Genomic DNA, 26,203 nt, shown 5'->3' with positions numbered 1-26,203 from the left:
AACGCAGATCAGCAAGAGCAGAGTCACACCGAGAGAAAGACACAGGGACAGATTGGAAAAAAAATGAATAAAGAAAATAAATGAAAGAGAGAGGGGCCAGGCCTTCTCATCAATATTTCATTTGCAGTGACAACAAAGGGGGGGGCGGGAGGTAGGGGGGGAGGGGGGACTGGTCACGCCAGCGACTGTGCTGAATTCAGCAGGAACATAAAACCCAGCGAGTCCAAAGTCAATGTGGGTGAGTAGCAGCGGACGGCTTCGAAGCGATGGCAGCCATCAGCACTGCAGCCAACTCTGTCCAAAAACCTTTCTACACACACACACACACACACACACACACACACACGCACACACTCAAAGCTGTCAGACGGTGAGACCCTGACTCAAAGAACCACTGTATGACTTCATTCTCTGGCCCTTGGCTGCTGGCAGGTGTCCAGTCAATGGAAATGAGTCAGTCATTATAACGCCTTAAGAATCTATTCCAGTCGCTCGTTACACTTTGCTGGTCACTGCATTATGAAACGCATGACGTCTTCAGTGTTCTTCCTTCCTTTCTGCTGCTGAGATTATGTCAGTGCTTCTGCTCTAGATGGCATTGTCATTTGCTTGTTCTTATATATGTACTGTATGTTGATGACACATGTTCTTCTGCTAAAACAAGGCATAAAGGGCACTGGATTTCCGAGGATGGTCTTGATTGGACTGCACTGAGAGGGATTGCCAGCCCGAGGATGAGTCAAACAATGCTCTTCCGCATCATTTGCATGCTGAGGCATTCACATTTAAATGTGTCTGTTATGTGGTTTCGCTTTTGTCAAGGAAAACATGAGTCACGTTGCTGCTACATCTGACACGAGCACTTGCATACACTGTATTGGTCTGAGTAATGTTCTGAAGTTCCAAGGGCAAAACTAAAAACTGAGAAATGAATTTAAACAAATTAAAGAAATATTGTTATTATTATTCACATGGCCAAAATAATAATAATAATAATAATTTATATATATATATATATATATTCTTGTTGCAGCAGTTTGGCACCTATTTTTGAAGCTATTTGACAGTTGTTTTTTTGTCTTTTTTTTAATGTAAGACATTTAAAGTAGCAATATACAGAACATTTCACCACTGGAAATTTTATATGCAACGTGTTAAATTAACCAAAACTGTTGCAGGCACATACCCCTGATGTACCACTGAACCTGTACTAAGGAGGATATTTGCACCATTACTGATCCGTAGCGTTCAGGTTAGCAGGAGCAGCAGTTGTAGTTGTGGTACTACTGTATTTTAATGGGAGTTCTACTTGTGTAGCGGGGACAAAATGGAGACAGAGCATCTTGACATGAAACTTTTTCCATTGTTAGCAGAGTAATGTGAATGAATTGACAGGTGTTAATATTGATATTAAGAAATGTCACAGTTCAGCTCGAAATACAATGTTCATCAAGGTGATGTATTATTATTAATCAGCCCTGACGCAGGTTCCTTCCAATTGTCCTCCTCTGGTCTGACTATGTAAATGAATAAATAGGCTGGAATTATTAGCTCACTTGTAGTCCACCCACATCCCACATTTGATATACGCCTGCCTTTGTGAAGGCTAATTTGCATCCAGATCATGCGGAGCCAATTAAATGGTGGCTAAATTGTTGCTCTGGGGGGTGTCAGATGGCTGCAGTGTGATGAAAGGCATGCATTTTATATGAGGTGTTAAAAGAGACTGCTATCGCTGTGTATACAGTACAGCACAAAATGTTGAGGGGGATCTTTTGATAAGTTATTTGAAATTATAAACTGGGCTTCTTTTTTCATTTCTTTTTTTTTTTTTGATGTGAAACTATAAACCATCAAGATCCTTGACACAACCTGAGGAGACATTGCAGGAACTTTGAACATGTATAATGTCATCTAGAATGCTGCATTGGCAAAATGATGGGGAATTTAATTTACTGCAAAGTGGGTCACATTCACAAAGTTTTGGTAATATATGACGCAGTGCAACCGTTTCAGGAGGCTTTTCTTTTTGCTATTTCTTGTTTCTTTGCTTCCTTGCTATTACAACCAGGCATCTATGTACAATCAGCAAAGTTTTGACATTTTGTTGTTTTTAAATATTTTCCGTCCCTTGTTGAAAGCAATTATTCACATACGTGACTCATGGCTTGTCCACACGTGTTAGTGTTGGTCTCAGTTTTGAACATCTCCCCAAGCAAGCAGCAAAATTAAAAATGGAAATAGCTCTGAAGCTGGGATAGAAATGAGCTGGGCAGGCTCTAATTCAAGGGGGAAAGCAGCCTGAGATTGCAGCTGGTTGTTTTTCGGGGGGAACGCTAATCTTTTGACCGGAACAGTGCACCATCAATATCTGTCATTTTCCATGTAGTGCAGGTTTAGACACTCATTAAAAGCTCGTTCTTCCCAGAAAGAGCAAGCACGATGGTAACCTGGACAAGAAAAAAAGAAAACACTGGGCTCTCAGCTAAGGGTTGACGGTCAGAGGTTCTCAGTGTTTACCTGCAGATTCACAAGAAGGAGGAGTTAACTTAGTAAAAGCATATAAAGATAGCAGGGAAGTGACTTAAGCAGGGAAGACTTTGCCATTAGGGGACGAATGAACATGCAGATACTTGAGGTGACAGGAAGTTAACCTACTATCCCACTATACTACAACCAGGCACAGGTCGTCCCAAACAGCGTAACCACTCTCCACAGGCTCCATTCATTAAACCTCCTGGTGTCACTTCGAGTTAGATTAAGCAACATTTTTCTTCCCTTACTTGGTTTAAAATGAGCCAGAGCCCAAGTAAACATGACACGCTATTTAAACACCACAGCATAAAGCAGGAAATATGCCAAGGCAGATGCAAAAATGAAATTGCCTCGCTGCTTCCAGCAGCATTTTCCAGCCCTAAGCATATCCCCTAGTCGAATAGAGCTACTGACCTACTGAACACCTTATCTCATCTGCATCTATTGACATTTGTCAGGCTGAAGTTCTTCACAGTAATACCGCCACACTTGCCAAGTGAGCCATGAACAAGCACAGGCATGTGTACTCGGTCATATAGTGTGTGCCCATAAAAGCTTTTCATGCCATCAAAATGAATGTCACATGAGAAAGTTGTATGGTCACCTAGGTCAAATTCACAAAAAGTGCTATGGAAAATTGTTTATCAAAATACCTTAGACGAGATGAACGTTCGTGTCTCGTGATCTGTGCTATTTGTGTCTTCCAGAGTGGGGGAACATAGCCATTAGTGTTAGCAGATATTTATAGATGGAGACAAACCTCAACCTCATTCAAGAAAAAAATACATCAGCCATTGTTGACAGTGATAAATGTAAATTCTCTTTCCATTCTTCTACTAATTGGGTTTGCCTCTGGTTCTTCCTGTAGACACGTATCATCAGCCTTTGATGTAACTATGCTTTCCATAGCCATCAAGTCATGGAAACACAGCACTCAATGGGTTAGGGTTGACCCATTAACCACAAAAGTCCCACGATAGAAAAGAACTGACATAAGAATAAGAAGGATGCCTTTATTTATCACACATTGGGGAAATTTGCGTGGTTAAAGCAGCATACACAGTGCAAAGAGAATAAGGACGATAATCTCTGAAAACACTTTGTGCCACACTCTCCCCCACAGGTTTTAATGATTCTCAACATGACAACCAAAGTTCTACCAGAGTCGCCATAAGCGCCTCTGATCATTATACTGAATCTCTATTACCTGACAGTGTCTTGAGATCAGGGATGGCTGCCTTAGTGCCTTGTAGCTCAATATGACAGGTGGCTGCCTGAGTCTGTGTGGGCGTACCATTTGAGGCAAATCTTCTCCTGACTCACCACGCTCAGGTACCACAGAAGCAGCTGGCTTCAGTTTATTTTGCTCAGCCAGTAGTAACACATCAGCAACCTCTTCGCTCTTTAGTGGCACATCCTCTTCTCTCTGCAGTGGCACATCCTCTTCCGAAGGTGGGGAACCCGACTCAGGCCGGAAAGGTTCTGCCTGAGGATTCAGCAACACCTGACTCTGCTGCTTCTCTCTACGGGACCGAGGATGCCACTGATAGACGCCGCCACTGCCGTCATCCTCTGAGCTGCTGTCTGATGCTGGTGGCTGGCTGCTGCTGCTTGTGGTCGTGATGTAGTGTCCTCTTCCTCTTTGCAGGTCCCTGGACGTTTCTCAGCTGTTAATGGAGGCTGTGGTCACATGGCAGTGGCAGGTTTCTATAGACCACCCTGTCCCTCCCATTACCAATGTTTGGGCCGATCTGTTGCTGTCATTACCCTTCCTTTCTTTTACTCTGAAGACTTGGTACCCCCAGTAGGACTGGATCTTTCCTGTTCCTCCTCTTGGGTTGAGATTTCGGATGAGGACACGATCACCTGGTTGGAGGTCTCAGACGAGCACTTTCTTGTCGTAGTTGGCTTTTCCACGGGCTGCTCCTTTATCTGCATTTCTGGCCGCAATATGGTAGGCCTCCTGCATTTTCTCCTTCCATTGACTCACATAGTCCTCGTAACTTCCTTGGACATTGTCTCTTTCAATGTTGAATAGCAGGTCGATTGGCAGGCGTGGCTAGCGTCCAAAGATGAGACAATAAGGGGTGTAGCCCGTGCTCTCATTCTTTGTGCAATTGTATGCATGGACGACCTTAGCTAGTGACTCCTTCCAACCTCTATTAAATACAAATATACTTGTCAGAAAAGAAATAAAAACCATACTTAAAATGTCACGAAGTGATTTCAACCTGTTTTAAAGTCCTCACTGTTTTATGATTCCTAAAATTTCTAAAATGGGAGGGCGAGATATTTTGATCAAGTCAAAATAATAGTGTTAATGTCTATGATACACTTTTAATTCCAATGTTTCTGAAAAACACTTTGTGCCCCAAGAGCACCACAGGTTGTTTCTGTTTGGACTTGTTTGTGAACTTACCACTTTTGGCAATAGTGAGAAAGGCTTCACAAATTTTTTTACGACGTTTTGGTTCACTCAGATTTTGCCTTTTGTATCACTGTTATACGAGCAAAGTACAAGCAGGAATACATGCAACCTGGAAACCTTTGGCAGCATTATGTCTACCATGCTAAAAAAAAAAAAAAAAAATTGTCTTCAAACACAACACAAAACGTGTTTTTGTTTTGCTGAATGTGCTGACAGAAGAATTTGATATTTTAGATTCTATGTTTTGTACATAAAACACGGAAAACGAAGGTACATGTGAGGGAAACTGTGAGTTTGTGTGGGTGAGACTTGAATACATAGATGTGTACCTACATACATATTTAAGCTTCCCACACTGTAAAAGCCAGAATGGATCACTATGATTGCCATTTAAAGGGAAGTGAAGGAATTGGCCAGCTTCCTACACGTCCCTTCGGTTTACATTCAGCTGCTAGCTTCGAAAATAGCTGAGGACATAAGAGGCTTACTTGTGGTTGTGCATCGTAAGTAGTATAAATGTTTTATGAAACTGTGTATCGGAAAATATTACTACAGGTGGCGTTCAGAGGAAAGACAGAAAGTGCATGTGCACAAAAAACCGCTCACATTTCAAACATAGTGTGCACATACATCCGCCACACGTAAGGCATGGCGAAGAAGCCCAAAGCCCAGTAGTGGTACAGTGTGTGTGCAACAGGTGGGGAAAAGGACTACAGGAGCTGACCCCCACAGATGAAAAGCTGGTGGAGATACACAGTGAATCCCTACTTAGTGGAATGGTGACGGAGGAGTGCTCGGATGTGCAGGAAGCTGCTAATTTTATTCCCTCGTTTCAAATGAAAATGAATAACAAGCAGGATAAATAGAATTGGGACTTCATTCACCAGATTTAGTCAAATTTGCACATTTTACAGTCCCTGGGTGTTTCGCTGGGTCGGCGGTGCATCACTCAGACAGTTGGTGAATAAATAAATACATAAAATTCCTCCACCTACCGCAAGTGTTGTCAAGTATGCAGAGCATCAGTCGCAAGAAGTGGACGCACGGCAGCGGCATTTAGTTCAATCCCTCCTCAGTCTCCCATGAGCGTCATCCTCTATCTGGATGAACCATTATTATCTCTGCATGTCTACAAATTTCAACCGTCACTTCATTTTGTCAGCAGCTACATGTGGGCTATACCCTGATTAGCCTGATTTCAATTCAACCAATGATCATTCATTGAATGCTTTTTCCGTGTAACATTTTGGAAACACAGTCATTGTCTGTCTTCTCTTTCAGCATGGTGGATTAAGTAATGAGAGGCTACCCATTGCATCAGTTGGGGGTTAAATAACTTGCTGCCAACAGAAGGTTAATTGCACATGCAGTTATTATCCACTGGGAGGTTGTTGCCTATCAGCTTGGTTAGATCTAGTTGGCGAGTTTTTAGGGGGGTGGCCATGCAGTGTATGATCATTAAGAGACAAGCTCGCAATTTTTTACACCACCTCGTCCAATGAGTAACTTCAATTGAAAAGGGTCAATTTAATCGGAAGCGCCGACTTGATACAATTTTAATTGGCTCCCTGTTTAATCCGATGACTTATGGTCCGTGTAACTGCACAAACAGAAAGGCACAGAAGAGCAAACAAACAAGGTGAATTAGACAGTGGAGAAAAAAATTGATTTATGAACTGACCATTCAAGCTACTGGAATGGAAGAAAATGGAAAGCGAGTAAGCAAGCCAATAGCTTCACCAATATGAAGAGACAAAATGAAAACAATGGCTAATTCCAAGGATTAAGGTGACATTAACAGTGGATTCTACAGACCCAGCAGTCGTGGGAGAGGGGCCTGAGGACACCGTTATTAAACAAGTATGCTTGGTCCAATATTATGATGCTGGTTTTCCTTATAGCACCCAAGGTTTATTAGCGGCGCCCCTGCTTAAGAATGTAAAGTTAGTTCTCCATGACCATGAGATCAGCTTTAGATCAGTGCATCCACCATAAAAAGTGACAGGACTTTCACTGGCAGAAAGGAATATTTTGATGATTTATAGCCGACGTGGATGGTGTGGACTGCTCGGTGTCTGAGTTAAGTGCAATTAATCAAAGCTGGCAGCCTTACGGACATATTTTCTCAAAGGCGAGGCGAGCAGAAGGGGTGAAGATGGACTTTTTTCAGCAGGGTTTGTTGACAGGCTAGAGAAAGGCATGGAACCACAGGAAAATAAAGAAAATGAAGTCAGCTTGTGGCATGTTCTTGTCTGGATGTGGATCACTGTCCTTACAGAAATCTGTGTACTATATACACTATATGAATACAGTTTTTATTATTGAACGAATAACAAAAAAGCCTTTTCAAAATTACCTGACAAGCTTTTGGAGTGCCTGCACTGATGTTAAATTGGCAATATCAAAAACAGTTGTTTTGTATTTATTTATAGTACAAATGAAGAGATAGATAGATTTCTCACTACACTTATTCAATTCTTGAATTACTTTTTAAGTTTGCTTTTAGTTTAGTGCTGTAGTAACCTGTGAGCAAGCAGCAAAATTGCCTCTCAACAAATTCCGGAATTTTCACACCGTTCTTTACGAAACTTCTTTTAATGCCTCTGGCGTCAAATCTGCTTCTCAATACAACTTCCTGAACTCAAAGGGAAACTCGTGGCCTTGGCTCCGTTCTCCCTTTCTAACTCAAGATGACTGACATGCATCAACGCCCACTCTGCCTGGTTCAGGATACATTGTTATGACTGATACGCGGAAGAGAGCAGAGTGCGGTAAAGGGCCACCAGTCACACGGTGTCAGTCAAACAGAGGTGAGCTAAACTAAGACTGAGTAGGCAGCCGCACACTGTAAAGCTGCTCTGAAGGGCTGATGAAACAAAGGAGGCTCTCCTGTAGTGGTTACGTGGAGGTGTTGGGTACATAAGGAAGGAGATTGATTGCAGGCACCCAATGTATCATGTAGCGCATCGCGACAGTGGGTTCCATCAACTTGAGATACACTGGGTGGGAAAGCAGCGTGATGAACTGGCCGAGGTTGCTCTGACATGGAGGTATTTGTTTCTTTGTTTTCAGCCACTGGCAGTAAGGGGCGTGTCCTCCAGGGAAGTTGTTGGCAGATATTACGAAGAACGTAATTCACGCATGCACGTTCATTCATCTCCAATCTCTGCTTTCATTTGACCGGTGACGCAGATTAAAAAGAAAATTAACTGTTGCGCTAACTGACCCATTATTAGATTATAGTCATTTCAAAAGTCCATCATGGTCTCGGTGAAGCCCGACCTCTTTGTCGACAATTCCATGGAAAAAAAAATTGAAAAAAAATTGAAAAAAACAAATACATTTACTCAGGATAAAACATAGAAATATTTCTATATTATATTTCTAATATTATATTTCTAATATTTCTGTGATCCCTTCATAATATGTTGGTGCAAAGGTGTGTGTGCACAGTCCTCGTGCAAAAGTGTCCCTGTGCCAAGAAAAGGAGGAGGTGCCTTCCAGGTTGAGGTAAAGGAAGAGCACCTGATCAGGCGGGGAGGGGGACACAATACAGCAAACCCACAATCTGTTAAATTACATTACAAAGAGAAAAGCTACCTGTCCATCTTAGTAAACATACTGAACAGTTTTTTGCAGCATCAAGGGGAACCCAAGTGACAGAAGGTTTCCTCTTATTGTGAAGAAGAGGCTTGAGCAAGTGCACAGAAATCAGACATAACTGGTTTGTGCTCTGCTCAGCTACCTGCTACCTGAGGGCCGACGCTCATCCAATAACGTCTCTTACAAAGCAGCCATTCGTCTACAAATTTACCGAAAATATTCGGCTGTTCAAACCAAACCAACAGAATTTCAGTCTTCTCCCTGAACTGTGTAGCTCAAAGTGTCCTGAATTAATCAAACAGAGAAAAAGATGGTCCCAGAGAAATTATTTATCATCTGATCCCTCCAACAGAATCTAAGATTGTATTTCTTTTTTGTGGAGGGAGTGAGAAAACCCTACCACCTCATCACACAACTAGAAGTTACATTACCTCACTAACAGACCTTTACATTTGGTTCCAGGTGAAATGACAGCGCTCTGCAGTGAGTGATTCATTATGACCGGTAAACAAATTGCAGTCATTTGGCTGTAATTCCTGTTCTAAATTGTCCGATATGTTTTATGTGTTCTGGTAATTATATTCATAAAATAATGGCAGGGTTTTAATGAGCTGTCTCATATAGCATATGTTATGTGTGACATACATAATATTTGGAGTGTACGATGTGCAGCCACACAGAAGTATAAAAAAACAGTATTAAAAAGGGGTGTACTTAGTATGCTAGCTAACGTTAATATCTGGAAGCCAGCAGCAACGTGCTTCTAGCTACAGCTTGCACGTTCCAGTTTGACATTAACTTGTACTGTTGCTTTATGTATGATAAAATGCCATTTTGTATTTTTGCTGTTAAAATACTATTAGATGAAGTTGTGCTGCAAGTGCGGACGTCTGACATTTGTCTGTTTTTTTTTTATTTATTTATTTGTTTGCACCTGTTTATTGTCTGCACAGCTTGACCAGGCTTGAGAAGAAACCAACCAAAAACTTGTTCTGCAGGTTAATTGGCATTTTCTTCCTTTGCTGCTCGAGATGCAGCTGAACCCCCCTTTTGGAAAGCGCTTCCAACGCCGCCGACAGCCTCGGGACATGAAACAGCCCCGTGCAAAATGAGCTCGCGCCACTTAGTCGCGGCGGAAGGAACACAAAACAAAGCCTGGCTTCAAGGTCTGAAGAGCGCACGTTTTTTCGTGCAGCACACAGTCAACCACGGATTTAATAATGTCTATGCGGGAGGCGTCAGAGATGAAGAGGAAGTGGAGGACAGCGTCGGTGCACACAGAGAATACGCGATGAGGAAACAGGCCACGTGAAAACACGAAATGTACAAGAGGTTGCATGCGTAAACACACACGGAGAAACATGGCGCCAGTCTTTCAGATAGTGCGATGATGAAACGGAAAAGAGCCTCAGTGTTGCATCGTCCTCAATACTGCAACCACGTCGCGTTTCATGTTGGCTGCCCCACCGTCTCGCCCTGAGGTTGCCTCCTAAAATTCTGCCCCGTCAATTATACCTCCTCTTGTTGTCGTCGTAAATTGTGTCCCAGGGTGCGAGAGCAAATTGAACTCACTTTCAATTTGTTTGTTGTCCACTGGGTGCTGTTCATTCATCTCCAATCTCTGTTCTCATTTGACCGGTGACGCAGATTAAAAAGAAAATTAACTGTTGCGCCAACTGACCCATTATTAGATTAGAGTCATTTCAAAAGTCCATCACGGTCTCGGTGAAGCCCGCTAACCGCCGCGTGATCGCTGTCTGCGGAAACCCGCGATGCAATTGGCAGAGTGAGAAAACAAGTTATGAGTTTAATAATCAGCATTAGCAAAAATCAGTCTGATGTCTCTCTGTGCTTCACCCCATGGACGCAGAGCTACTGGCCTGGACTCTTTTGTCTCGGCCTACCTGCCCTTTGTCTTATGATTATAAAGGGGAAAATATTTTTTTACGCTCAATTTACATGAGCCCTGCATATATCCTCACCATATAAACCCAACCAATGAAGTGTCTAGATTGAGCAAGGACACGATACACACTATACTACAGCGTCACTTACTGGGTCTTTGCCAACAGCTCCAGCTAAAACTGACAAACAAAGCCTAACATACCAAATCAGCTCAACGTTAGGTTTGTTTTTACTTTTAATCTTGAGTGCGTGTGAATGCATGTCGTGGAGGCTGTGTACGAATGGATGAGTGGCATCTGGAGTGTATGAATGTGTGGATTATTCATTCATTCATTCATTCATTCATTCATTCATCTTCTATACCCGCGTATTCCTATTCAGGGTCACGGGGGTCTGCTGGAGCCTATCCCAGCTGTCTTAGGGCGAAGGCAGGGTGACACCCTGGACAAGTCGCCAGTTCATCGCAGGGCCACATAGAAACAGACAACCATTCATACTCACATGCACACCTACGGACAATTTAGAATGTTCAATTGACCTCACATGCATGTTTTTGGAGTGTGGGAGGAAGCCGGAGAACCCGGAGAGAACCCACGCAGACACAGGGAGAACATGCAAACTCCACACAGAAAGGGCCCAGGCCCGGGCTGTGTGGATTATACCTACTGTAAATGAATGTGTGCGAGTGGATGTGAATGGTTGGGGGCGGGGGGGGTTTCCTTCTTTAAATGGTTGTTTGAGTTTCTCCTCTTTTGTCTTCTTATTGTAAAGCACTTTGTGTTACATTATTTTGTAGAAAAAAAAAATGTAGGAATTTTGTAGGGAAAGTGCAATATAGAAAATCCACAGATATATGTGATTTATTTTTCTAAGAATGCAATGCATTAATAAGTTTTACCACTTACGCTTGAAATCTGGAGTTAACAGCTACAAATCGCACTCAGGTGGTGGTAACTGCCAAATATATAGCATCATATAAATATATATATATAGATATACTAATGTGCCTTGACTGCCGGAGCACACAGGAGCATGCCAGAGTTTCTCTTTTTGAAATTCAACATCTGGTGATTGAGGTTTGTGCAAACATACAAGATCAAACGATCAAGGGTGCAAATCGCGGCCAGGTTACCAGAGCACAATTTGTGCTTGTGATTCCTCAGGTGCTGCTTTTCTGGGCATTTCTGCACCTGTGTATGATTAGTGCAAATGCCCTTGTGTATACGTCGCAAAGGTGGCGGACATTACGGCCGTTAAGTCGCCGCGAAAAGCAAATTACCGCTGCACTCCATTCTTTGTGAATCTGGCCCTAAGAATCTTTTTTTTATTATTATAATTGCTCATGATGTCCATCAGTGGACCAGCGGGACAGCTGCACGCTAACACCTGCGATGACGAGGCGACGGTTAGTGGCCTCCTACAGGCTTTCTCCAGTGGAAGCTGCCACAGCAGCAAGCCAGGCGGAACGGACACTTCCTCCTCTCCCTCACCTCTGCTCCGCCTGCTCACCTCCCGCCTGCCACGCATCAGCTGGATCTGTGCTGCAGCCCCCAGCTGACCTCATCTATCATGTAACAAAATGGTACAAAACATAGACAGATACACAAAGACCCAGCGGGCCTTTTGGGGAAAACAAAACTTGGAGCAAAGACTCCCATTCTCACTTGAGGATTGAGTCGCTTCTTGATCACATCAACTATGTCTTGAAGTCTGTTAATTAATGTAAGATCCCATGTCAATGTTTTCTATGTGACTCTAACCTGTCAAAATGAATCTCTTGCTTGTTCCAATCAGGAAATCAGCAAGTTCCGTTTCACTCACAGCCCCGTTGAATCTTCCAGGGACAGAGCCAACTGAAAATCTATTCTCCTCAATTGCCATGAGAACGAGAGTTGAAGAATTCAACGGCCAAATGCAAGGTTGCAGCTTCAGTGGATTTACCTTCCACTGTAATAATGTGGAAGGAGAAACTTCACATCTTAGAGTGTTTTGTTTGTAAAAGCAACAAAAGAATAAAAGATCACACTCAGAGTGAAAAAGCTGTAGAACTCCATTTTCTAAACTTCATTGTTTTCAAACAGAGAGCATTATCTTCTCTGTCTTCTTGGCTTCTGTTTGCAAAACGACAATATAATATGAAAAGCAATACGATCGTGTGCCACCAGCGAGACGTCCCTGTGATGTTTTGTTTTGTCTCTTTCAAATGGACGGATCTGCCCACAGAAAGCATTCATAGAACTCTGGCTGAGATTCATTGACTAAAACTCTGTTGTGCAGATTCACATGAGCTCCTATCTTATCTGAGTGGCTTATTATTTCAGACACAAAGAGACAAGTGTGTGTGGAGGGGACGGGGGATGATATTATTTGTTTGTGTGCAGTTGGAAAAATTAGACTTTTTTACCTGCTAAGTCAAGGTCTCCACACCTTCAGGCTGCTGGATTTAGTTTTTATTCCGTTCCGACTTAATTTTTGATTCACATCACAGGGAATTGTCTCGCCTATTGCACATCTGCACAGGAAATGTCTTTCTTTCGGTAAAATCCCCCCTGAAAGCAATAAAAACAGCGTCTTTGCAAACTTTTCCCACTCAGGAAAACCATCCGCTAAAGGAGGAGGGATAAAGGGTTAGCCGGGACAGTGGTGCAGTTGAGGTAAACCAAGGCGAGCGGACAATTAGAACCTTACGTTGTTCGTTTTAAATGGAACTTACATGGTGCAGGAAGAAGCGAGTATATAAAATAGATGGATGCCTGTTTCATCGTCTTGTTGGGGTTTTCTCACTCCCTTCGCTACTTCGCTAGTGCTAAGTGTGCTGCTACCAGTTTCCAGAAAACAAATCTAGAAGGTCAAAACTTTTCTTTGTTTTGTTGCAATCTTCCTTTACAACCTAAATTTAAATGATCTGAAATGTCAAATGAAAAAAGCTCCGGACATCGTTTGGATTTATCTCGAGTAGTCACCCGGTAGATGAAAAAGAAAGCTTGTTTTTTTTTGTTTGTTTTTTTTTTTTAAGTGGAAGGCGATAAGTTAGGATAGGCTAGCTCTGTCTGTCACATTCAGGCAGTCCTTAGTAGCTTCCTACTCGTGCTCACACTATCCGCATTCTTTTAATGTCAAAAATCCACTTCTGATGAGGCTGCTGCCATCATTGCAACCGCGCTCATCTCTTTAGCCGCAGCCTTTGTGTGCAGCTCATTGCTTTTCTTCCTTGACTTCTTCTGCATTGCTTTTCGTTGAGTCGCTGCTTCTCCCCTTTGTCACCGAACTATGCATCAATACGCCTACCTCCATTGCTTAAGGCGCTGTACATAGTCAGACTTTTCAAATCATTCTCATTACCTTGCTACAAAATATTACTTTATTACCTTAACTTTAATTAACTTGAATGTGTATCCAATTAAGATATACCTCAGTGAAAATATCTGTATAAAAAAAAACAACTGCTACCGATACACAATGTGCGTTGGTGATGCGTGAGCTGTTGACAGTTCCCTTCTCACACGCTGAAGCCTTTCGGCATACTTCAGGCAAGGGGTCCACACTGCTGTTTAAAGATCCTCTCTCTGACCTACATGTATCGCTAGGATTGTGCTGCTGTGCTGAATATCATGACCTGTCTGATGCAGTCGTCCGCCCAAAGCCACATGCTGATTTTTAGGACAGCTCCACTTTCACTTTTTTTTTTTTTCCCCCTGATGTCGACTCGCAGTGATCACACACGACCACGAAGCTCCCCGCCACACAACCCTGCCTGGATTTTGACGAAGTGGCGCGTTTAGTGGGAATAAGACGTTCCAGCGACGGCAGGGGAGAGCGGAACGCCTCCTCGGAGCTGCCGCTTTGACGATTAAATTAGCTCGGACCGCAGGTTGAACACCAGATGGCATTATGTCCTACGCCATGATTTTGTTTTGAACGACAGCCAAACAGGTCAGCAAAAAAAAAAACTCAAAGGCGTTGTTAACGGCACACGCGTGACCTCAGGAAATCTTTCCCCGTGCCCCCTTGGCGCGAAAGCTGCGCAGGGGAAACGGCCTCCCCACAGCCCCCCTTGAAACGCTCGCCTCGGGCCGTTTGTCAAACTTCTCCTACTTCAAAGTCTCCCAGCATCCACCAGAGCACCCACTGGGGCTTTGGCATCAATTTTAGATCATAAAGTAGTAGAGTGAGCTGGGAGGAGATGGGGGATGGTGGTAGTGGCGGAGAGGGGGTTGTTCCACAAGTGCCAAGGATGTTATTATTGCTCATAAAACCTGCGCTGTCCATGTGAACTGGAGTTAAGAGATTGAACGAAGGAGGCAACTCACCACAAATCTGCCCGAGCCGAGAACTGTCAAAGGTGGGAAGTAACAAAATACAAATACTTTGTTACTGTAAAGGTCCAGTGTGTAAAATTTGCCTTAATTCATGATTTTTTATATTGGTAAAAGCTTAAAATACAGCCCATAAACACATAAATAAAAGTGTATACCTACACTACAATAAAAGTAATTTGGTTTTCCTTCCCTAAGAACGGTTCTTATATGTATGCATGAATATACAGTACATAGGGAAAGAGTCTTGCTCCCAGTTAGCTGCCATATTGCACCGACATATTTCTAATACAGGTTGGACAATCCAGCCTGCCTGACAGCGCAGTTCATACTTGCGTCCTCAAATAAACCAATGAAAAAGAAGGTGGACGAGGTATCCAGGTTTGTCTTTACAGGCCACTGGAGTTCACTGGCAAGCTCGGGAGAGGGAGGGTATGGAGTCCCTAAGGGGACATAAGTGAAAGACGCCATAATCTGTTGTAATTATAGTATAAAAAATAAATAAGTATAAAAAATAAATGTAACCACTTGATATCGCTGTTTCTTTTTTTTTTTTTTTTTCGGACTACTTTTTGCATTCGCTCCGTACATTTATACACAAATATCTGTACCTTCTACTCCTTAAATTGGAAAAAACATGCTTGTTACTTTTGTGTTCAAAAATCTAAAAGGAGAAGGAGGAAGACAAAATCCATCTCTCACCTGTTAATGCAGGACAACTTCCGCATACGTTTGATTTGCTGTGTTCACATACAATGCCTGCAGTTTTTTTAGTCCACTTCTTGCAATCTGTTCACAAGAAGCCGACCGAGACCTGTATTTTTAGACTTAGAGTAAGAGTTTAATTGTACATTCGCACCTCCCTAAAGGAACCAGAATTTTCGAACAAACAACCTAGAGCAAGGAAATGCAACACACATTGCTCAGAGTCGCTAAGAGGTCTGTTCATGGTGGTGCGAGTGCCATGTGATACACGCAGTCACACAACAGTCATACAGGGATAAACCAGTGAAAACTACATGCTCAACCTGTTGTTGTGTTGACCTCACGTTCAAGTTCATTTCAGGTTAATCCACATGCAAAGAAACATTATCAAGACTCTTTATGGAACTACTGTATTTCAAACAGCTTTAATGGTTCAGTAAACATAAGTGAGTTTGCGTATTAGCTGCAGAAGCTTTTAACGCTTCAGTGATGCCCTGCAAGAAAACAGGGCAGATGAGTGCAGCTTGAAAGATTTTTTTTTTTTCCTTTCCTTAATGTAAACGTTAATTTCGTTCGGTCCACTTTATGTGACATTAAGAAAATGCTTCGCTGAGAAAAAATAGTGTCGGCAATCAATGCAGCTTAGACGCCGGGCCCAGCTCCAGCTCCAGCTCCAGCTCCAGCGGCCCGTATCCAAGTTGGGTATTCCTCTGAAGCGTGACCTTTGGCCTCCACAGGCTGAGTATTGACCGCATGTCACACACCACCGACAATAACCTCTCTCCACTCCCAGTGCTCACACGCACACTCAAAATTGAATTTCTCACCATTCTTATGAAAGTGGAAAACTTAACCCCAAAGGCATGCTGTGGCCTGTGCCTGAAAGCAACCAAAAAATAAATAAATAAATCACAATTGTTGACTGTATGATTCAGAGCCAGGTTTAGTCCCTGTTCTTCTTATAATAGTGTCATTATTACTCACCCTGGGAGAACACACGCGCGCACACGGTTAGAAAGATAAACACAGTGGGAAATCATTCTCTTTATCAAAACATAAGTTGACATTTTTTTCCAATATCCCTTCATCATGTAGAGCACCCTCAACCTGTTTTATTTATAGGGCTTTTTTTTTTTCGTTTTTCCATTCTCAAAATCAGATTTGAAGCAAACATTGTTACCTGCTTCCTGAAATACACTTACACCAGATAGGAGAGATCTGACAGCTTATAGAGAAAGATGGCAAGCAGGAGGTCTGCCGATGAGAACGTGCCTCTTCTAAGGAGGTCTGAGCATTGACACCAAAGGGCTTCAAGTTGTGTTTTTGTTGTTTAAATCCTTCCCTCCACAATGTTTGAGTAAAATGCAATATCTTATTCAAACCCTTTCACATTCAATAAGACACCCTGAGTGGCGTATAGCGGGCTTTAAAATATATGCACTGACTGGACACACTGAAAATATTCATCTATTTGTGTCTGATTTTGCCAAAGACGAGCCTATTCACGCTGATTGATGGGTCTGTCTGTGAGCAGCGGTTTCCGCTCAGTCACCGTGGTGGGCTGGGACATAAAATCAATGGATCGGTATCACAGGCAGTCTTGATTTTCTCCCGCCGAGCTGACATGAGAAATATTTGGCTTCAGTAAATGTCTGCTGTCAGTCATCCCAGTTGGAGGAGAATCTCTTCCTCAGGCTGCCAGGAGCTGCTGCTGACAGTCACAAACTAGAACTGAATCCCACTCAATTAGGTCCTACTTTCAGAGGCGACGAAACGAAACAAAAGAGAGTCTGTGTCTTTATTTGAGGTTGGTCCTACGGTGCCTCGATTGACTTTAAAATGCCTTGTAAAATGCCAAAATGAGAAAAGTTCATCTTTCGTCAGACTTCTAGAACTTGCTCCACTTTTCAGAATGTGCACACAACAACTATAATTTGTCCCTTTGTGGTGTCATCGACTGAGTTTCACCCTCTGACGCTCCCTGAGAGCCACACCTTCAGCAACATGTCAGCTTTAGCAGAAGGCTAAACACGCAATCACAAAAGTGAAAACACCCCCAGCCAGGTGAAACCATCTAACAACTGCCTGGTTTTTGTAGGCCAACAACAATTGCGCCAATTGTGTTTGTTGCATTTGTTGGTTGCATGATGTTGCCATAGATGGTCAGTCCCACCAAGATCTGGTGGAAATATGATCTTACTGATTCCTGGCATGCAAGGTTCTTCTGCCTCTGCCTCTCACTCTGCACCTCCCGGTGACTTTATATTGACGTTTCAAAAAGACGTAGCTGTGTCAGACACACAAGCGAATGTATTACCTGGAAAATATAAGCAGCCCTTGATGGCCAACAGGTATCATCTGGCTGACACATAACCCTAAGGCAGCAAGTGGGTCGTGGGCGACTGTACCAGAAGAAAGTGAACTTTGAGTCTTGAGGGTGATTTTGAATGTATTATATCACACCTGCATTGAATGTCCAAATGTCTTTTTTCCACTGCTGTAGATTAGTCATGATTGCATCATCTGTACCTCAAGTGTATTTAAGAATTCATTCCAAGCTGCCACTGGTTTCATCCGTCTGTCAGATAAGGCAGGGTCAGTCTGTCCCTCCGCTGTGTGTCTGAAACATTATACACATAAACATATATACAAACATGCACAAGTGTGCATTCATACCCGTCTTCTTCAAATCTCGGCAGTTGCCCGGCCTATTCATCACCCTCATAACCTGCAACTCCCTCCCACCCCCTTCCACCTCCTCTCCTCCGTCTCTCGGCTGCTGCCTTATCAACTGCTCATCTCTCTCTCTCTGAAAGCAGGCCCCCGTCGGCGCAGCAGCAGCAGCAGACTGCTGAGACACGCTGCCGCACCGGCAGCTGCCGTCAGCGCAGCCACAGCCGCTTCCTGGCGGCCGCCGCAACTGGGATTCCTGACATAGAGCCGGCTGCCGACTCTCTCTCACCGGGACAGAGGCTGATCCCGACATACCGCTGCAGCCAGGGACTTTTGACAGAGCACCCTCATCCACTTGCCTTTTAGACCTGCCACATGTTGCGAATAACCAGTGAACAATCTCAAATAAGTGTTGTGTTTTTGTCTGTCGCTGGGGACACAGAAAATACCAAAGTTATGCCACTAACAGATTTATTTTCTTTCTTTCTTTCTTTCTTTCTTTCATTCTTTCTTTTTCCACTCACCAGAAGCTGTGTGTCTTTGGCCCTGTTTTCACTTGGTCACTTGTAACTGTTTTGGGTGATTGGATCACGAGAACGGATCTCGCAGCATCTGTTCGCACTGAGCCATTAACATGCGTCTCGAGCGTGCCATTTGTGATCGCACCCCCCCCCCTCGAACGTATGCAAATGCAACATGCGTCATTTCCGTTTCTAACGACTGGGGGCAGTAAAGCGCGAAACCACGGCGAGTTTTACATGACAGCGAATAAGAATCAACTTCCTGTTTGCGGACTATATCAAGTCACTCGTTTTAACTCTACTGCAGCTCGTATGGATCCGAACGAGGAGTAACGACTGGTGGGACAGAGTGGTGACGACTTTATTTTCGGATCAACAGTGGCTGGCAAATTTTCGGATGCAACGTCGCACATTTAATCTCATATGTGGGGAAACTGCGACCGCTGCTCCGCTGACAAAATACGCTAATCCGGAATGAAATTTATTAGCATGCTAATAAACGAGTCTGACAAAAATGATTTGTTTTCGCTTCTTGTTTGTAACTTTATAATGACGACGGCGGAAGTTGGGGCGCCGACCAAGTACGTACACGGGAGAGGTGAGTGGAGTAGGCGGTCGTTAATGTGGACTCAAGTCGCATTCTGTTCGCATGCGATGCGATCACCAAAACCACCTCCCGTTCAGATGACAAAACGGATTTGGACTGTTTGCACTTGGTCATTTCATGCGTTTTTCGTAATCTGATCAGCAAAAAATGCATGAAATGACCAAGTGCAAACAGGGCCTTTGACGAACACTGGTAGTTGATGTGGGGATACACTGTGGAAAGGAATGCTGTAAATGCAGATCGTCCTCTACCCGCAGTCCAACCAGACCCTGCTTTTAATCAGAGTCAATGGAGAAAACCCGCCTTGGCATTTCCAGGAGCAAACGCCCCGATGACTTTCTTCTGTGACCGCAGTTCATTGAGCTTCCTTCAAAAGACCTCCCCGGGCTTGGTCTTTAAACTTTGGTGCTTAGTTTCAATGTGACGCCGGAGTTTACATGGTCGCAGACTGTCGTTAGCTAGCGCCTCCTTGCAGATAACGCACTCTGGTGCCCCCTAAGGGAGGCGCATCTCACACTTTGAAAAACACTGATGTATATGGTCTAGTAGGAAATTAGTTGTAGCAGGATGCTAAAACTGAGGCTGCAAACAGAGGGCTAAATGTGATGTTGGTCTTTAATGACTGATTGTGTGAGGCTGCTACTCTGGAATTTTGAATGAAGAAGATTTGAAAAGAATTAGGAGAATATGGAGGATTTTGAGGGTTCCTGTTATGTTGTGGGCTGACCACCGTCATCCATTCATCCATCCATTGATCCATCGGTCTTCTTTCATCGCTTCCCCTGTGCAATAAGTTGAAACTATGGATGGACCCATCAGTCTCATTCTCCTGTAAAAGATGCCAATGAGACTGCTCTTGAACTAAATGGTGTTTGAACATCACAGCATCCAGCAGCTTCTGAACCGTCATCTCAGTCTAATTTTGTTCTACTCATCCTGTAGGTGCTTACTGAGACAAAAGTACAAGCATACTGTATATTCACTGATATCACACGCTCAAGACAAAACAAACTAAACAAACATGTTAGGCTGACCTTCTGTAGAATAGCTTGGCTGCACCCTCAGCGAGCGGCTCTTCTGATTCTGACCCTGTTTCCTTTTTTTGTCCTTCCTCTTGATGCAAGAGGAGACGCTGCACAGATCCTCCTCCACTCTGATCTCCTGCCGCATGCCCTCCAGATGTCCCCCGTCATGTGCGTGAGCTTGCCAGAACCGGTGGCTGAGTGGCGACGAGACTTCAGACAGCCACATGGCACCGTTAAACCACTTAACGACTCGAATGCATTTGCATGTTCTCCGATTTGGGGAGTGTAGGAGGGGACATGAATGGTGGAGGACCAGCCTTTCTTGTTCAGGGATGGATAAATGGAGGATGGCACACTTAATCTGCCCTCATCAAGCCAATCCAACCGTCTGAGCTGCACGTCGGGGCTGATACTCGTCCACTGAAGGTTCCCCTCTCCTTCATCCGTGTGATCCTGGTACGGTAGAAGTCTCGATGGTGGCTCAGAGTGAATGTAAATTAGAGCCAGTTCGAGACAGACAGACCTGTTTGCGTCACCTGGATGACGCAAAAGTTCTTGATGCTTTAATACTAATAAAACTAAGGTCATTATTGTGGGCTGATAGCAGAGACAAATTATCCAATGGTCAGATTAGTTTAATACTAATTCTGCCTCCAATAATGCTGTAAGTCCTTTTTGATCAGACCTGTGCTCCGATTTCCATATTAAGAACGTAGCAGTTACATCTTGGATCCTTTTAAGAAACACTGCTAAAACTAGAAATGAATTGTCTTTTAAAGATGCAGAAAATATTTTTCATGCCTTTGTGACTTCTAGATTAGATTTCTTTAACTGCAAATCTTCTTTTGGGACCCTACAACTCATTCAAAATGTTGCTACACGTATACTAACTCTAACTGGGAGGAGATAGCACACCAGTACACCAGTACAGGCTTCTTGCTACATTGAAGAGCTCGTGGAACCTTATCATCCTCCGAGAGCCCTTCGCTCTGAGGATGCAGGACTCTACAGTAGGTAACTTTAGTTTTTTTTGGTTCCTTTACATTGGGACTATCTCTCGACACAAGACCTTCCTTTTCCATAAAGCGTACAGTTAGAACCAACTCACTGTTGGTTAAACTACTACATGCCAAGAGCTTTCTAAGTATTTGGTTGTTCACCCTGCAATTCACTCTGGCCTGTCTGCTACTCTGACCGCTTCTATCTCTGTATTTATTTCTTCTCACTCTTTGCATTTCCTTTTCACCCCAACCGGTCAAAGCAGATGAGCGCCCTTTGCTACGAGTTTCTTCCTACAAGGTATTTTTTCCTGGCCACTGTCACACCTTGCTCGCTCTGCAGGGTTCAGTTGGTTTTCTCCTGATTGTGCAAAGTACTTTGAGACGCCTTTGGTTGTGATTAGGCGATTTAAAGATAAAGGTTGATTGATTGATTGATTGACATGAATAGATGCACCATCCTGGCCATCCAAGATCTGCACCACCTGAGCAACATATCGTCCTTTGCTTCTGAGGCCACATGCAAATTATTGTGTTTGTGCGTGCGTGCGCGTGTGTGTGTGTGTGCGTGTATGGATGCCTGTGGATCGTGGAGGGTTTTTGCGATCGTCATCCGTTAACGACCGCCGCTCCGCCCGTCTGATTGCAACCATCTCGCCATCAACCAGCGTCATCCCGCAGTTCTCACCTCTGGATTTACGCCTGTTATCATCCATCACCGCACCGCACTCATTGGTGCGCAGCAATAAAACCACAGTTGGAGTACGAGACAAATAGCCAAGTTTTATTTATTCCCTGCCTCCCCTCAGGGCAGTGGGATTGGAGTCTTAATAGTACCGTCTGATAAAGGTGAGCACTTGACACGCCATACCAAATGGGGGAAAAAAGGCAACAAATGGTAACCTTTTTCACCTAATTGACTCAAGACAATTTGTTGGATTAATCTCCCCTTGGTAACAAATTGCTCGGGGGCCTGTTTAAACCCCCGACCAATCACCAGTGTTGACTTTGGGAGTAGCAGGAGCTGGTGAAGCACATCCTGGTGAAGCTAAAAGAAATGTACACATTCAAACAGGGAAGAGCAGGTTTTTGTATCCAGGGTTAATGTTATGCGACCTTGACTAGACCACTTGTTTGACCCAATAATCAGGGGAAATGTCAGTTGATGTTTTTTAAGCATTAGCAGACAGGCGGCACAACTTCAGGTTCCTGTGCGGAACCTGAAGAAAAAAGAATATAAACCAAAAATATCAAATGAAAGAGATTAAAGCAAAAATAACAAACCATATTTGTGCTGTGATGTGAAACTTTGCTTTTTGATATTATTCATTTTCGCTTAAACTTTACCTTTGCTTTGCTAGTGAATGGAAGGAATTTTTCAACTGCAGGTCTTGCCTTTTTAAGCAGTGTGTCCCTGTTGGCTCATCAGTTTTTGAGTGCTCTAAATGTTGCTTGGTGACAGATTCTTACAAGATCTGGATCAGTGATTATCAGTCACAATCTGGGACCTGGCGTAGTACGTATCATACCTACTTAATCTATTTTATACAAATACCATAATAATTGTTTTATTGGTTTACTGGTAATTTTATTGAAAGCAAGTCACATTTTATAAGCTTAAATCATGAAGTGTGTGAAACGTGTGATACATAAACAGCCATATTCATTTTACACACCTCGTACATGTCACTGTTTCAGTTTGTCTTTTACTACAACGTTTTTGACCGCATAGGTGCTGATTAGATGAAAATTGACGTTTAAGAAAACTAAAACTTTGGTACATGCCACCACATGCCAGTCCAACCATTTGATGGAATTGCACTCACAATTCCCTCTTTTTCTTCCCTCTCAATTTTTCCTTTCCATTAAGATGGAAAAAAAGGTTTACAAAAGTACAACTGCCTAAGTCAAATGTACATCTATGTTCTACTAAAGGCATTTCTAGTTCTGGCAGAGACGTTTAGCCATGTAATCATCTGTGAAAGTAGTGAGTCCCTGACAGTCAACAACATGAAGACTTAATTGGAAAATGTAATTTATGGGCCTTTCTATGCTTCGTTCCCTGTTTGTTTCTCAAACACACATAAACACACACACACACACACACACACACACACACACACACACACACACACACACACACACACACAAGAAAGATACTTCAACACAAATGAGAGCTATCTATTCCATTAGAGACAATTAGGACAATGGTTTGTTTTAATTAGATTCTACGCAGATTCCCAGCCATATTTCTACATATTAGTCATAATGATGGGACACATCTGCGGCTGTGTTCCCTGCCACGGTCGGCCATCAGGGCCAGCAAGGCCGTCTCCGCTAGCCTTGACACTCCGAAAAGTACATTTTCCCTGTAAATATGCAAATAAAGTTACTCTCCATAGTCTGTTCTCGCCATGTGGGATCCACTTAGTTGTGTTGCTTCCAGTGTATATTTCGGTAAACTTTTTATCCAATCGCATTTCAGCTAGCTTGAGTTTGTTCTATGAAATCTTCTTCAAGCTTTCAGAATCAACATTTCACAGGCTCCTGTGCACTGTAATTGAAGGGGCCGCAGTCTGTTGTGATTGTCTGATTGTCAGTCTGCGATTGGCTCAGAAGAGCATGAAAAACCCAACTAAACCCAGAGTTCCGCTAGTGACTACGACAAACCCACTATAAAGTTGCAGAATGATCTGCAGTTTATAATGTAAATAATGTGGCACATTGACACAGCTGCTGCAGCAACATGTTCAATTGTTTTGGTTGTAATTGTTAATCATTTTCCTTTTATTTATAATGAGTAGTTGGTTTCGTTTTCGTCTCATTGGTGTTTCATAAGAAATGGCAACAATGCAGTTTATTGGACAAACTTGTTCAGCTCAAGTAGCATACTTTTGGTGGACTTTTTAAAACTTTGTTGACTAATCTTTGTTGACTAATCCTTTTATTTTTGAACTTTACAGTTTGATTTTAAGTACTTAGAAAGTGTTGTGCGACTAGCCCATTTTAAGGTGACGGTTACAGTTAAGTGTGATTCTGTATGGATTCTCGTGCCGTAGTGTGATATTGATGGGATTGATGAGATGTATTAATTTAGGTAGGAATAAGTATGATGTCACTGAAGGCCAAGGCCTGAAATGCACAACTCACCACTGATATAAGGCTAAATTCAACCTGGCTGATACTGGCTACTAGTGACACAAATGGATGACACAGAATCTGTCGATATCCACACATCACATTAAATCAATTGAATGTCACCTTCTGGGTACCAAGTGCTGACATTTGAGATGCTTAATTAATACGCATTTGACTTTTTTTCTCTTTGAAAGTGGATCTAATTGTAAACATCATTAAACTATCGCTGTCCCTTTGACACTACAAACAAACATAATTGGATAAAGGTTAATAGCCATTTATTCAGAGGTTGGGAAGTATTTAAATCACATCAGGCAAAAATTCAGCCTTGATTTAAAGTTGATTAAATGCTACCAAATATCGGCTCTGCAGTTCAGCAAGACCCTCGTTACTAGAAGATAGAAAATAAAACAAAAAGAGAAAAACCTAAAAGTTTGCAGCCATTAGTTCATATGCAAATCAGTCTCAGTCCTGAGTCTCACAGAGTTGCCGCGGCAATATTACTGCGATGTCTTGGTAGGAACAAGCAATTTCCCTTAAGAAAAATAACGCCCCAGACTGTGCGGTGATGGATTATGTTTCCAGATTGACGGGAGCGTCTGTCAGCAGGATATTTGATGGAATTTTGATGGAGCTGGTGTCTGAACTTCGCATAAGAGCGGCAGAAAAATAAGCCAGATCGTATTCCTCACAGCATGTCGTGTGTGCTGTAAACAACAAGCTTAGTTTCTGAAATATTATACACAAAAAAGATCAAAAAACCTTGCGCACACACAGACACACACACATTTATATATATATATATATATATATATATATATATATACATATATATACATATATATATATATATATACATACATACATATATATATATAAAGAGAGAGAGAGTGAGAGAGAGGGATAGAAATTCTGCCTGAGGCAATTGTTTTGTTTCTTTTTTTCCAAAGGATGCGGTGATGAGCATGGTGTAGAATAAAGGGTCATATTCCAGGAAGCAGAATAGGAGACAAACAAAATGTGCCGGTCTCTAAATATACTACTAATGTGTTGTGAGAGGAGGTGGTTAATGCTCAAAAAATGCCCCAGCAGCGAAAAGACGTGAAAGTGCACGGGGAAAACTCAGCAATGTAATTGAGGGAGGAAAGGGGGAAAAAAAGAAAAGAAAAGGCAGTCATTTAAATGAGCCTCTTGAAAGTGTGTGGCATGTTGCTGAAAAGAAATATTCAGTCGGCTACGCATAGAAAGCTGTGAATTATTCATGTGTGTGGAAAAAGGACGAGCGCCATTAAAAATGTTTGGATGTTGATTCCCATGATTTAATATTACACAGTTAAAATTGTTTCCCGATCCTACCGCGCTCCCTTTACCGAGGCCAGTGGAATGACTGATGGCACTGTGTGGTTGATGTATTCTAAATACCTGCACCTCATTAGAATTTTGCATTAGAAAGTGTCATGTGCGATGCGCGGGCTGCTGCTTGCATGGAGATCATACCCGGAAGCCACCGCCTTTTAATAATTTAGAAAGAAAGGAGCCCCGGCTGTGAATATATAGAGGAATGTCTCGTTTTTTTTTCCTCTCGAACTTCCATATTATCCATTTTGAAAAGATGCCGCTTGCTGCCCTTCTTCGTCAACTGTGCAACAGTCAATTAAAAGCTTAGTTTTGGTTTAAGGTGGCATGTTAAATCAGATGGGTACTATGAAATTCATTCATTTAGAATCCCCATGTTATACCGGGATTCAC

This window comes from Nelusetta ayraudi, unplaced genomic scaffold (assembly GCF_046127955.1).
Source record: "Nelusetta ayraudi isolate G7.1 ecotype Tasmania unplaced genomic scaffold, CSIRO-AGI_Nayr_v1 ptg000042l, whole genome shotgun sequence".
NCBI lineage: Eukaryota > Metazoa > Chordata > Actinopteri > Tetraodontiformes > Monacanthidae > Nelusetta > Nelusetta ayraudi.
The sequence above is the reverse complement of the archived record's forward strand: the minus strand, read 5'-3'. Positions refer to the sequence as shown.